The 11,367-nt window shown below is 40.8% G+C and overlaps 2 pseudogenes; both read left to right on the forward strand.

The window, feature by feature from the left end:
* The first annotated feature begins 3,708 nt into the window (after positions 1-3,708).
* Positions 3,709-5,108, forward strand: LOC125487786 (annotated as a pseudogene).
* A 2,372-nt stretch (positions 5,109-7,480) lies between these two features.
* LOC125487802 lies at positions 7,481-10,986 on the forward strand (annotated as a pseudogene).
* Positions 10,987-11,367: the final 381 nt, after the last annotated feature.

Consider the following 11,367-nt stretch of genomic DNA (forward strand, 5'->3'; position numbering starts at 1 on the left):
TCAAGCATGACCTGCCCTTCATGAACCCATGCTGTGTCTGCCCAATGGGACAATTTCTATCAAGATGCTTTGCTATTTCTTCCTTGATAATAGATTCAAGCATCTTCCCCACTACAGAGGTTAAGGTAACTGGTCTATAATTCCCCATCTTTTGTCTACTTCCCTTTTTAAACAGTGACATCACATTTGCTGTTTTCCAATCTGTTGGGACTGCCCCAGAGTCCAGCGAATTTTGGAAAATTACCGCCAGTGCACCTGCTATTTCTCCTGCCATCTCTTTTAGTACCCTGGGATGCGTTCCATCAGGGCCAGGAGTCTTATCAACCCTTAGCTCCATTAGCTTGCCCAACACTACCTCTTCTGTAATTATGATTGTTTCCAGGTCCTCACCTACCTTCGTCTCTTTGTCTATTACTGGCATGTTATTAGTGTCCTCCACTGTGAAGACCGACACAAAATACCTGTTCAATGCCTCGGCCATTTCATCATATCCCATAACTAAATTCCCCTTCTCATGCTCTAAAGGGCCAACTTTTACTTTAGCCACTCTTTTTCGTTTTATATATTTATAGAAACTTTTCCTATCTGTCTTTATATTCTGTGCTAGTTTTTTCTCATATTCTATCTTACTTTTCCTTATAGCTCTTTTTGTGGCTTTCTGTTGACCTTTAAAGTTTTCCCAATCTTCTAGTTTCATGCTGTTTTTGGCCACTTTGTATGCCTTCTCTTTCAATTTGATAGCCTCCCTTATTTCTTCAGACACCCATGGCAGATTACCCCTTTTCTTACAGTCCTTCCTTCTCATTGGAATATACTTTTGCTGAGCACTTTGAAAGATTGCTTTGAAAGTCCGCCACTGCTCGTCAACAGTCCCACCATAAAATCTTTGTTTCCAGTTTACTTTAGCCAAGTCCTACCTCATTCTATTGTAGTTCCCCTTGTTCAAGCACAGGACCCTTGTATTGGACTTTATCTTCACACTCTCCATCTGTATTCGAAATTCAACCATACTGTGATCACTCCTTCCAAGAGGATCCCTAACTATGAGGTCATTAATTATTCCTGACTCATTACACAGGACCAGGTCTAGGATAGCTTGCTCCCACGTTGGTTCCATTACATACTGTTCAAGAAAACTATCACGGATACACTCAACGAACTCCTCTTCAAGGCTACCCTAACCGAGCTGGTTCGACCAATCTACATGTTGATTAAAATCCCCCATGATAATTGCCGTACCATTTTTACAGCATTAGTTACTTCTTTGTTTATTGCCCGCCCCAATGTGATGTTATTATTTGGTTGTCTATAGACTACGCCTACCAGTGACTTTTTCCTCTTAGAATTTCTAATTTCCACCCAAATGGATTCAACCTCATTCTGCATAGAACCTATATCATCTCTCAGCACCGCCCTGATGGCGTCCTTGAATATCAGGGCTACACCACCTCCCTTACCTTCCTGTCTGTCCTTCCGAATAGTCTGGTACCCTTGAATATTTAACTCCCAGTCGTGACCATCCTGTAACCATGTCTCCATAATGGCTACCAAATCATATTCATTCGCGATGATTTGTGCCGTTAACTCATCAACCTTGTTACGAATGCTATGAGCATTCAGGTAGAGTGCCTTTATGCTAGCTTTCTTACCCTCATGATTTCCAACATCTCTAATAATATCTCTTGAGTTATCCTTCCTTTTTGCTTCTTTCATAGTCTGCCTTGAACTTAAACCCTCCTGCACACATGCTAACCTGCTGCTAACCTTTTTATTTACCATCATACTCCCTGTCGTTTTCACTTTCCCTTTACCCCAACTCACTAGTTTAAAGTCCTAGTGACCACCCTATTTATCCTTTTCGCAAGAACACTGGTTCCAGATTGGTTCAGGTGGAAACAGTCCCATCGGTACAGATCCCTCCAGTTCCAAAACTGATGCCAATGCCCCATGAAATGGAACCCCTCTTTCCCACACCACTCCCTTAGCCACGTGTTTACTTCCCTAATTTTCTTATCCCTAAGCCAATTTGCACATGGCTCAGACAGTAATCCGGAGATTATGACCCTCGAGGACCTGTTCCTTAATTTCGTTCCTAGTGCTTGATAATCCCCAAACAGGTCCTCCATCCTAGCCTTGCCCATGTTGTTAGTCCCAACGTGGACCTCAACAACTGGATCCTCCCCCTCCCGATCCAATGTCCTTTCAAGCCGGTCAGAGATGTCCTGCACCCTGACACCATGCGGGACTCCCGATCCGGCTTGCAAAGGATACTATCTATCCCCCTAATGATAGAATCCCCTATAACTACCACTTGTCTATTTGCTCCCCCCTCTTGAATGGCCTTCTGCACCATGGTGCCGCAGTGAGCTGGCTCATCCTCCCCACAGCCCTTTTCCTCATCCACACAGGGAACAAGTATCTCGTACCTGTTGGATAAGGTCAAAAGCTGAGGTTCCTCCACTCCTGAACTCAGGATCCCCCTACCTGCCTCACTTGCAGTCACACCCTGTTGTCCCTGATCACTAACTGAATTTGAATTACTTAATCTACCAGGTGTGGCTGCCTCCTGAAACAAAGCGTCCAGGTAACTCTCCCCCTCCCGGATGTGCCGCAGTGTTTGAAGCTCCGCTGCCCAAATATATTCCCGGCAGCCCCCTGGTCCTCGCTGTCGCCTCTCTCACTGCTGCTGGAAAATGAAGGCCGCTAACGCTCGAGGTAAGTCCTTTTAAGAGGGAAAGCTTACCTTCCCGGCAGCCCCCTGGTCCTCGCTGTCGCCTCTCTCTCTGCTGCTGGAAAATGAAGGGATGACTATAAATTTTTAAACAGTTAAAGCTGTCCAAGTCCAACGAGTGAATTTGAAAAAAAAAACAAAATGTTAAAAATTTGCCTCTCAGGCTATATTGTAACATAATCCCACTACTTTCATGATGACACAGGCAAAGAAAGAGCATGCTCCATTTCTTAGTCAATTCTACAAAGTAGACTTAAGTGTAAACTTCAGGTTGTGGTTTGGATTAGGGTTAGCATTACGGTTAGAGAAATGGGCATTAATTGCTAATTTGCAAAATCCGTCATGTCGTAGCACTGGAGTTCAGTTCCAGAGTTAGGATTTTTACATCCACTGTTCTCCACTTTACGAATAACTCAAAAACTAAGTCAAGATTGACTTCAATACTATGCCTACACCAACTGTCTGTAATAAATTGAACTCTCGAGATGACACTATCGAAAATGAAGAGACAGGCATCATCGTCCTTCGAGAATTTATAGTTTTTATTTTTAACTGGGAAACTACAGAACCAGAATGAACCCGTGTTACTGGATTCTGTCTACCTTCCAGACCAGCAACAATTAGGGTAACTGAAACAAAAAGGACCATGATTGATAGGGAGACTCTCAATGAAACTATTCAACATTTATGGGATCATTCTTTTCTGCAAGAACTTTTAGCTTCATTGCATAATGGTGGAACTCAAGTTTACTCATGAGCTTTGAGATGGTTGTATTTTGCCTACAACAGTAATCACATCAGAGTCAAAGCTGTTGATGTAATATGTTTGTTCAAGTTGGTGTTACTAATAGTGTTGTCAGATTTAACTATGTTACTGGAGGCTTACCCACTCTAACAGTCAGGATAGAATGGAATGTTCACAGTTCCTGCCAGAAGTGTGAGACCCAGAACAACCAAAGTTGTTGCTAATCTCAGAAATGGGATAACCTATTGTATGGCAAATAGAAGATGCTTTCTACCCTCTTATTTCAGCCATTGGTGTTCCTGGTATGCTGTTATCACAAGTGATCCTGATACAAAATGGTGATATTTTTGCTGGTTAATAGCCATTACTTATCACTGTGCACTTTGCACAAATACCTTTCCTAATCATTAAATGTTGCCATTATATCTGCACCTATACTCTGGAAGGAATTTCATTTTATACTTACTGATGGACTATAAACCTCCTTTGCTTACTTTATTTACTTGTGCTACGGATTCCAAAATATACTGTTTGTAATTGTGATTCATGCATTTCATTAATTAAAAACACGCAATAATTAATTGACACCTGTCATGCAATATCAAAGGTGGAAATTTTGTCCATTGTTCTTTGATTCAGGACATGAACTGTAAAATTTTACTTCTTTTCCAATGTCTTCCCTCAGAATTAACTTGGTGGCAATAATGATCCTCTGCTGAAGAAAGTGCACACTCTTCAAGTGCATCACTCATTACTTGATTGGAATGGCGGGGGCTGATCTCCTTGTCGTTGTATTTGATACCATATTGTGGATCACTGTTCAAATTTATTTTCCGAATTCATTTGTGAAAATTCCTCCTGTGTGTAGTGTTCTTTCTGCCTTGAAGTTAGCAGCCACAATGATTTCTGTCTTGTTCACAGTCACATTCACTTTTGACCGACTTGAGGCCATTTGTTATGAGTGATTGAAAACAAAGTTTTGCACCAAGAGAACTGTCCTGGCAAATCTCGGTACCCTGACCATGCCGGGCTGCGTGGAGCCTCTACAATGGTATTTTGCAATTGAGCCATGATAATATTCCATGGTGTTGCAACCATAAACAGATTTATTACAGTTCTCCTGGATGGAGTGCATTTGAAATTATCAACTACAATTTCACCCCTTGTGTGCCGTTCTTCCTGATCTTGCTGTTCAATGTACGGACAGATAGGCGTATTTTAGTGAGCAGTCAAATCCGTCGGGGTCTCAGTCGTCAAAAAAGTGGAGAGAAACACAAGATTGTAGAGATGGAGAACCTGCTAAAATCCATCATTTTGCTTTTCAGTATTTCGGGCAGCTTTGTGCTGTTTTGGGTGACCCAGGTTGTGTACAATATTTATGCACGAATTACAGATATCCGATATTACTGCTCCGACACGCACAAATGCTTTATCACAGATTGCACAGCGAAGATGCTGCAAATCCTCAGCGCCTGCGCAGACACAAGTGTTTATGCTGTCATCCAGGTTAAATTCAGAAAAGAGCTAAAGAATGCAATGGTATACCCGTTCAAGCAAATTGCTCAGTCATGGAACAGATGGAAGGGTTTGAAACTTGAGAACGAAATTGCACTTAATATTCTGGTGCCCTAAGATCGCCACAGGGGAATGAACGAAGTTTTCAGCATCACAGAATCTTCAGTCTGATTAATTTTGACTAAAAATATCAATTTATTACAAGGCTTACCATGTGGACAATTCATGAATTGATCTACAAAGACAAAACTGCAGAACTGAAAAGCTGAAACAGTTTCCACCTGAGCCCACGGATAAAAAAGGAGGAAGCTATCCATCTCAGCTGTGAGACTATTGGGAGTGGGGTTTCTCAATTTCATGAGACAAAAGAAGATGGTCTGAATATGTGGAATAAAATACTGACAACTGAGCATCAGATTGAAAAGCTGACTTTCTTTTCCCGCTGATGCTACCAGTATTGGGAATTATTTCCTGATTTTCCGGCCTTTACCTTGGGACTTTATATCTGAACAGGATGACTGTGCGATCAGAATATCACTTCAAAGCAGTGTTCTATTATAAATGGGACGTGCAAGTGGCAATGGTTTCGCAGGTTGGAGAGAATACATGGCCATCTGCAGCTCTTCTTCATAAGATGAGAAATACAAAATCACCTTTTTTTGGAAAGAAAAATGCTCCCTAATATTAATTTCTGATGTGGCTCCGAGCATATATGACATTCTTCCAATCTGTCAAAGCATGCAAGATCCTAAACAGTGTTGACAAGGTGCAGATGGAATGGATGTTCCCTCTCGTGGAATAGTGCAGACGTAGGGGTTGGAAGTCTGAGCAGTGGCACTGTTTTAACATGCCAAATATAAGGCGAATTTTTGTTGCCTTTGAGTTTTGTGCAAGTTTGGAACACTCACCAGAAGGCATTTGTGAGGTTGGGGGTGTATCATTGAATATTTTTAAAATCAAGGTAGATAGATTCTTGCGAGCAAAGGAAATGAACGGAAATTGGGAAGATGGAATTTGAAACAGAACCAGGTAATCCCTGATCCTATCAAATGGTGGAGCAGGCTTGAGGGTAATGTTATACTTCAGCACCTATTTCATAAGTTTATACATTCCTCGATGTTTGCAAGTTCAATGTCCATCCACAGTGCTCTCTCACATCTGGTTGAATTGATGCAAGCATTGATGGCAAGGATATCAACTATTGTCCATCCCGAATTGCCCTGCATTTGGCCCATATACCTCTGAACCTTTCCTGTTCATGTACCTGTACAAATGTGTTTCAAATGTTGTAACTGTACCCGCCTCTACCAAACGCCCTGCCAGTTTAGTCCACTTACACACCTCCCTCTGTGTGAAACAGAAATCGCTCAGGTGACTTCGAAAACTTTCCACTCTGTCTCTTTAAACAAATGCCCTCTAGTTTTGACCTGTCCTACTGCCGGGAAAAGACCGGTGCTGTTCACCTTATCCATGCCCCACATGGTTTTATAACCCTGTATGAGGTCATTCCTCAAACTTTTACTTTCCAGGAAAAAAATATCCCAGCCTATCCTGCCTCTCCTTATAACTCAAACTCTCCAGTGCTGGTGAGATCCTAATAAGATATTTGCCACAACCTCTCCAATTTAAGCATATACTTCCCATACAGGGCGACCAGAAACGTACACAGTACTCTGAAAGTTGCAACACTAACATCCTGTAAAACCGTAACATGACATCCCAATTCCGACACACAATGGTCTGAGCAATGCAGGCAAGTGTGACAAATGTCTTCTTTACCACCCTGTCTACTTCAGATGCAATTTTCACAAAAACTATGTAAATGCACTCTTATGTCTTGCTGTTTGACAACATTCCTCAGGGTCTTGCCATTAACTTTGTCATTCCGTAGTTTTCCTTAGAGCAGAGAACGCTGGAGGGTTCTGATATGGGTGTACAAAATAACAAGGGGTCTATGAGTTTGACTTGGAGACTTCTCCATACATTGAATTCTTTTGGATCCCACTACCTCAAATGGAGAAACAGACATGCCTTAAGGAATTGAACTTTAAATTTTTATCTGGTAGTCTGAAGAACCAGAATGAATCTTTGTTTCTGCATTCTGTCTACTTCCAGAGCAGCAACAATTATGTTAACTGAAACAAAAAGGACCACGGTTTGCAGAAAAAGAATCTAAATGAATCAATTCATTATTTGTGGCATCAGTTTTTTTCCGCATGCTTTTTTAGCTTCATTGTATAATGGTGAAACTAACGCTGACGCCTGAAATTTGAGATGGTTGCATTTTCCCCACCATAATAATCACATCAGACTCAGAGCTGTTGACTAGTGTGTTCGTTCAAGTTGGTGTTACGAATAGCGACGTCAGGTCTAACTATGTCACTGGAGGCTTACCCTCCATATAATTCGGATCAATTGGAATGGATCGGTTCATAGTTCCAGCCAGCAGTCTGAGAACCAGAACAACTGAAGTTGTTGCTAATCTCAGAATGGCATATCCAATTGTATGGCAAATAGAAGATGTTTTCTATCCTCTTATTTCAGCCATTAGTGTTCCTGGTAAAATGTTATTGCAAGCGGTCCTGAAGCAAACTGGTGACAATTTTGCTGTTTAGTTATCATGACTTATCACCGCGTATTTTGCACAAAGACCTGTTCTAATCATTAAATGCTGCCATTATATCTGCTCTTTCATTCTTCCAGGAAATTTGTTTTACCCTTAGTGATAAAGTATTAACCTTCTCTGCTCCATTTATTTTCTTGTGCTATGGATTTCAAAATACACTGTTAGTAATTGTGTTTTTTTAGTGTATTGTTATTGTAAAACATGTTATTCTTCAGTATACACCTGTCTTGCAACATAAAAGCTGGATATTTTGCCCAAGGTTCTGTAACATTGTTCTTGGATTCAGAACAAGATCTGAAAATAGTTACTTCTACGTCAATGTCTTCTATCACAGTTAACTTTGTGGCAATAATCATCCTGTCCCGAGGAAAGTGTGGTCTCTCCAAGTGCATCACTCATGTCTTGATTGGAATGACAGTCGCTGATCTCCTTGTCGTTGTCTTTGATGCAATATTTTGTTTCACTGTTCCAATGTCCTTGTCACTTCGTCAAAGGATGCAATCAAATTAGTAAGGCTTGACCTTACATTATCAAAATCATGCTGGCTATCCCTGGAATCAATGCATATCAGGAGGCAAACTCTTGGTTAGTTGGAGTCATATCTGGCATATAAGAAGAGGGTTTAAAGTTGTTGGAGGTCAATCATCTCAACTCCGCAGGAGTTCTTCTGGGGAATCTTCTAAACCCAACCATCTCCAGCTGCTTTATCAATAACTTCCCTCTATCAAAAGATCAGAAGTGAGGATGCTTGATGACGATTGCTCAATATTTAGCATCATTCATGACTCCTCAGACGCCAAAGCAGTCCTTGCACAAATGCAACAATTTCCGAACAGTACTGAGGCTCAGGCGAAGGAGTGGAAGGTGATAGTTACACTACATGGCAGGCAATGGCTTCCTCAAACATGAGTCCAACTAACCACTGCCCCTCGACGTGTTAACATTCAGTTGTGTTATAATACTAAATCTCATCCTTCAGAATTCCTGGGTCTAAATTCCAAGTTTCCCTCCATTATGATATTCGGTGTCTATCGACAACACATAGACTGCAGAAGTGCAGGTAAGCAGCTCACCAGTTTCTCCTCAACCAGCATTTTGGGACGATAATAAAATTTGAACCAGTCAGTGGTGCCCAAGTCCCATGAGGGAATTTTAAATAATCAAACTGGCAAAATTTGCCTCTCAGGCTACATTGAACCATAATCCCAATGTCTTATTGAAGAGGCAGAGCAAGAAACAGCACACTCCATTTCCCAGTTAATCGTAGAAAATAGATTTCAGTGTGGAGTTAGGGTTGTTGTTTGAATTTGGGTTCAGGTTAGGGTTAGAGAAGTTGGCTTTAATTGCCTAATTGTAAAATGTGTCATGTCCTGGCACTAGAGTTGGAAATCAGAGTTACATCTGCAATTCTCCACCTAAAAAATAAATCATAAACTGAGTAAAAATTGACTTCTAAACTATGCTTTCTCCAACTATCTATTAGACATTGAATTTTCAAGATTCCACTGGAGACACCAACGTCAATGTCCTTCGAAAAATGAAGTTTGTATTTTCAACCGGGAATCTGCAGAATTCGAATAAAAATCTTTATTTTTTTCTGGATTCTGCCTGCATTCCAGAGCAGCAACATTTAAGGTAACTGAAGCAATTAGCACCATGCTTTACTGGGAAAATCTAAATGAAGCTATTCATTATTAATGGGATCAGTCTTTTCTGCATGCACCTTTAGCTTGATTGCATGATGGTGGAACTCATGTTTACTCCTGAGTTTTCAGATGGTTGTGTTTTTCCCATCACAGTAATCACATCAGAGTCAAAGCTGTTCATGCAATGTGTTTGTTCAAATTGGTGTTACTAATAGTGATGTCAGGCATCACTACATTACTGGAGGTTTAAACTCTATATTAGTCAGGATTGATCGGAATGGATCAGTTGACAGTTCCTGCCAAAAATGTGAGACCCAGAACAACCAAGCTTGTTGCTAATCCCAGAAATGGCATATCCAATTGTATGGCAAATAGATGTTTTCTTTCCTCTTATTTCAGACATTGGTGTTCCCGGTAAGCTGTTATCAAAGTGTTCCTGATGCAAAATTGCGATTACTTTGCTGCTTAATTGTTATTACTTATCACTGTGTATTTTGCATAAACACCTTTTCTTATCATTCAATGCTGCTATTACATCTACTCCTTCACTCTTCAAGGTCATTCATTTTACACTTAATGATGAACTATTAACTTCCTTTTCTTACTTTCTTTATTTGTGCTATGGATTCAAAAACATACTGCTGGTAATTGTGTTTCAAGCATGTAATTGTAGGAAAGCACGCAATACTTCATTTGACACCAGTCATGAATTGTCACAGCTGGACATTTTGCCCTAGGTTCTGTCACACTGTTCTTTGATTCAGGACAAGATCTGTAAATATTTACTTCTATTTCGTTGTCTTCTCTTAAAGTTAACTTGGTTGCAGTAATGATCCTGTCCCATGGAAATTGTGGTCTCTCCAAGTGCATCACTCATTACATGATTGGAATGGCAGTGGCTGATCTCCTTGTCGTTGTCTTTGATGTCATCTTATGGATCACTGTTCCAATTTATTTGCCACATTCATTCATAAAAATTACCCCCATGTGTCGACTTTTTTCTACCCTGGCATCAGCAGCCACGTTGATTTCTGTCTGACTCACAGTCGCATTCACTTTTGACCGATTTGTGGCTATTTGCTATGAGAGATTGAAAACAAAATTTTGCACCGAGAGAATTGCAGTGGCGTTTCTAAGCACTGTGACCATGCTGGGCTGCCTAGAGTCTCTACCCTGGTATTTTATCTACGAGCCAAAATACATCATTGAGAAAATTCCATGGGGTTGCTCCAAGAAATCGAGTTATTTCAGTTCCCCTGCATGGGCTGCGTTTGAAATGATCAACTACATTTTAACACCTTGTGTGCCGTTCTTTCTGATCTTGCTGCTCAATGTGCTGACTGTCAGGCGTACTTTAGTGAGCAGTCAAATCCGTCGGGGTCTCCGTGGTCAAAGAAGTACAGAGAAACACCACAATTTGGAGATGGAAAACCGGTGGAAGTCAATTGGTTTGATGCTCGGTATATCGTGCAGTTTTGTGCTAATGTGGGTGACACAGTTTGTATACCATATTTATGCACAAATTAAATATATCTGATATTACTCTTCATTTACAGACACATGCTTTCCCACAGATTGCACAGCGAAGATGCTGCAACTGCTCAGCTCCTGCACCAACATATGTATTTATGCTGTGATCCAGGATAAATTCAGAGAAGAGCTGAAGAATACAATGATATATCCCTTCAGGCGAATCATTACATTATGGAACACTTTGAAGTGATTGAAACATGAGTACTAAGTTTCACTTCATGTTCCAACACCGACAATTGGCATGGGCGAAAGAACTAAGTTATCAGCATCACAGTCTTCAGCCTGATTATGTTTGTCCAAAAAATCGATTAATTGCAAGAATTGCTGTGTGGAAAATCCATGAATCGATCTCCAAAGACAAAAATGGAAAAGTGAGAGTTCAGACAGAAACCATATCAGCCCAGGGAAACTGTGAAGAAAGCTGCCCATCTCTGCAGTAGGGATGAATATGAAAGTTCCTCTGAATTTCACCAGAGATACGGCGATTGCCTGAATACATCCAATAAAATGCTGACAATTGAGCATAAATCTGAAAAGTTGACTCTTTCCTGAACATTGCTGCCCAAAATCA

The sequence above is a fragment of the Rhincodon typus genome, chromosome 45 (assembly GCF_021869965.1).
Source record: "Rhincodon typus isolate 14 chromosome 45, sRhiTyp1.1, whole genome shotgun sequence".
In the NCBI taxonomy this organism is placed as follows: domain Eukaryota; kingdom Metazoa; phylum Chordata; class Chondrichthyes; order Orectolobiformes; family Rhincodontidae; genus Rhincodon; species Rhincodon typus.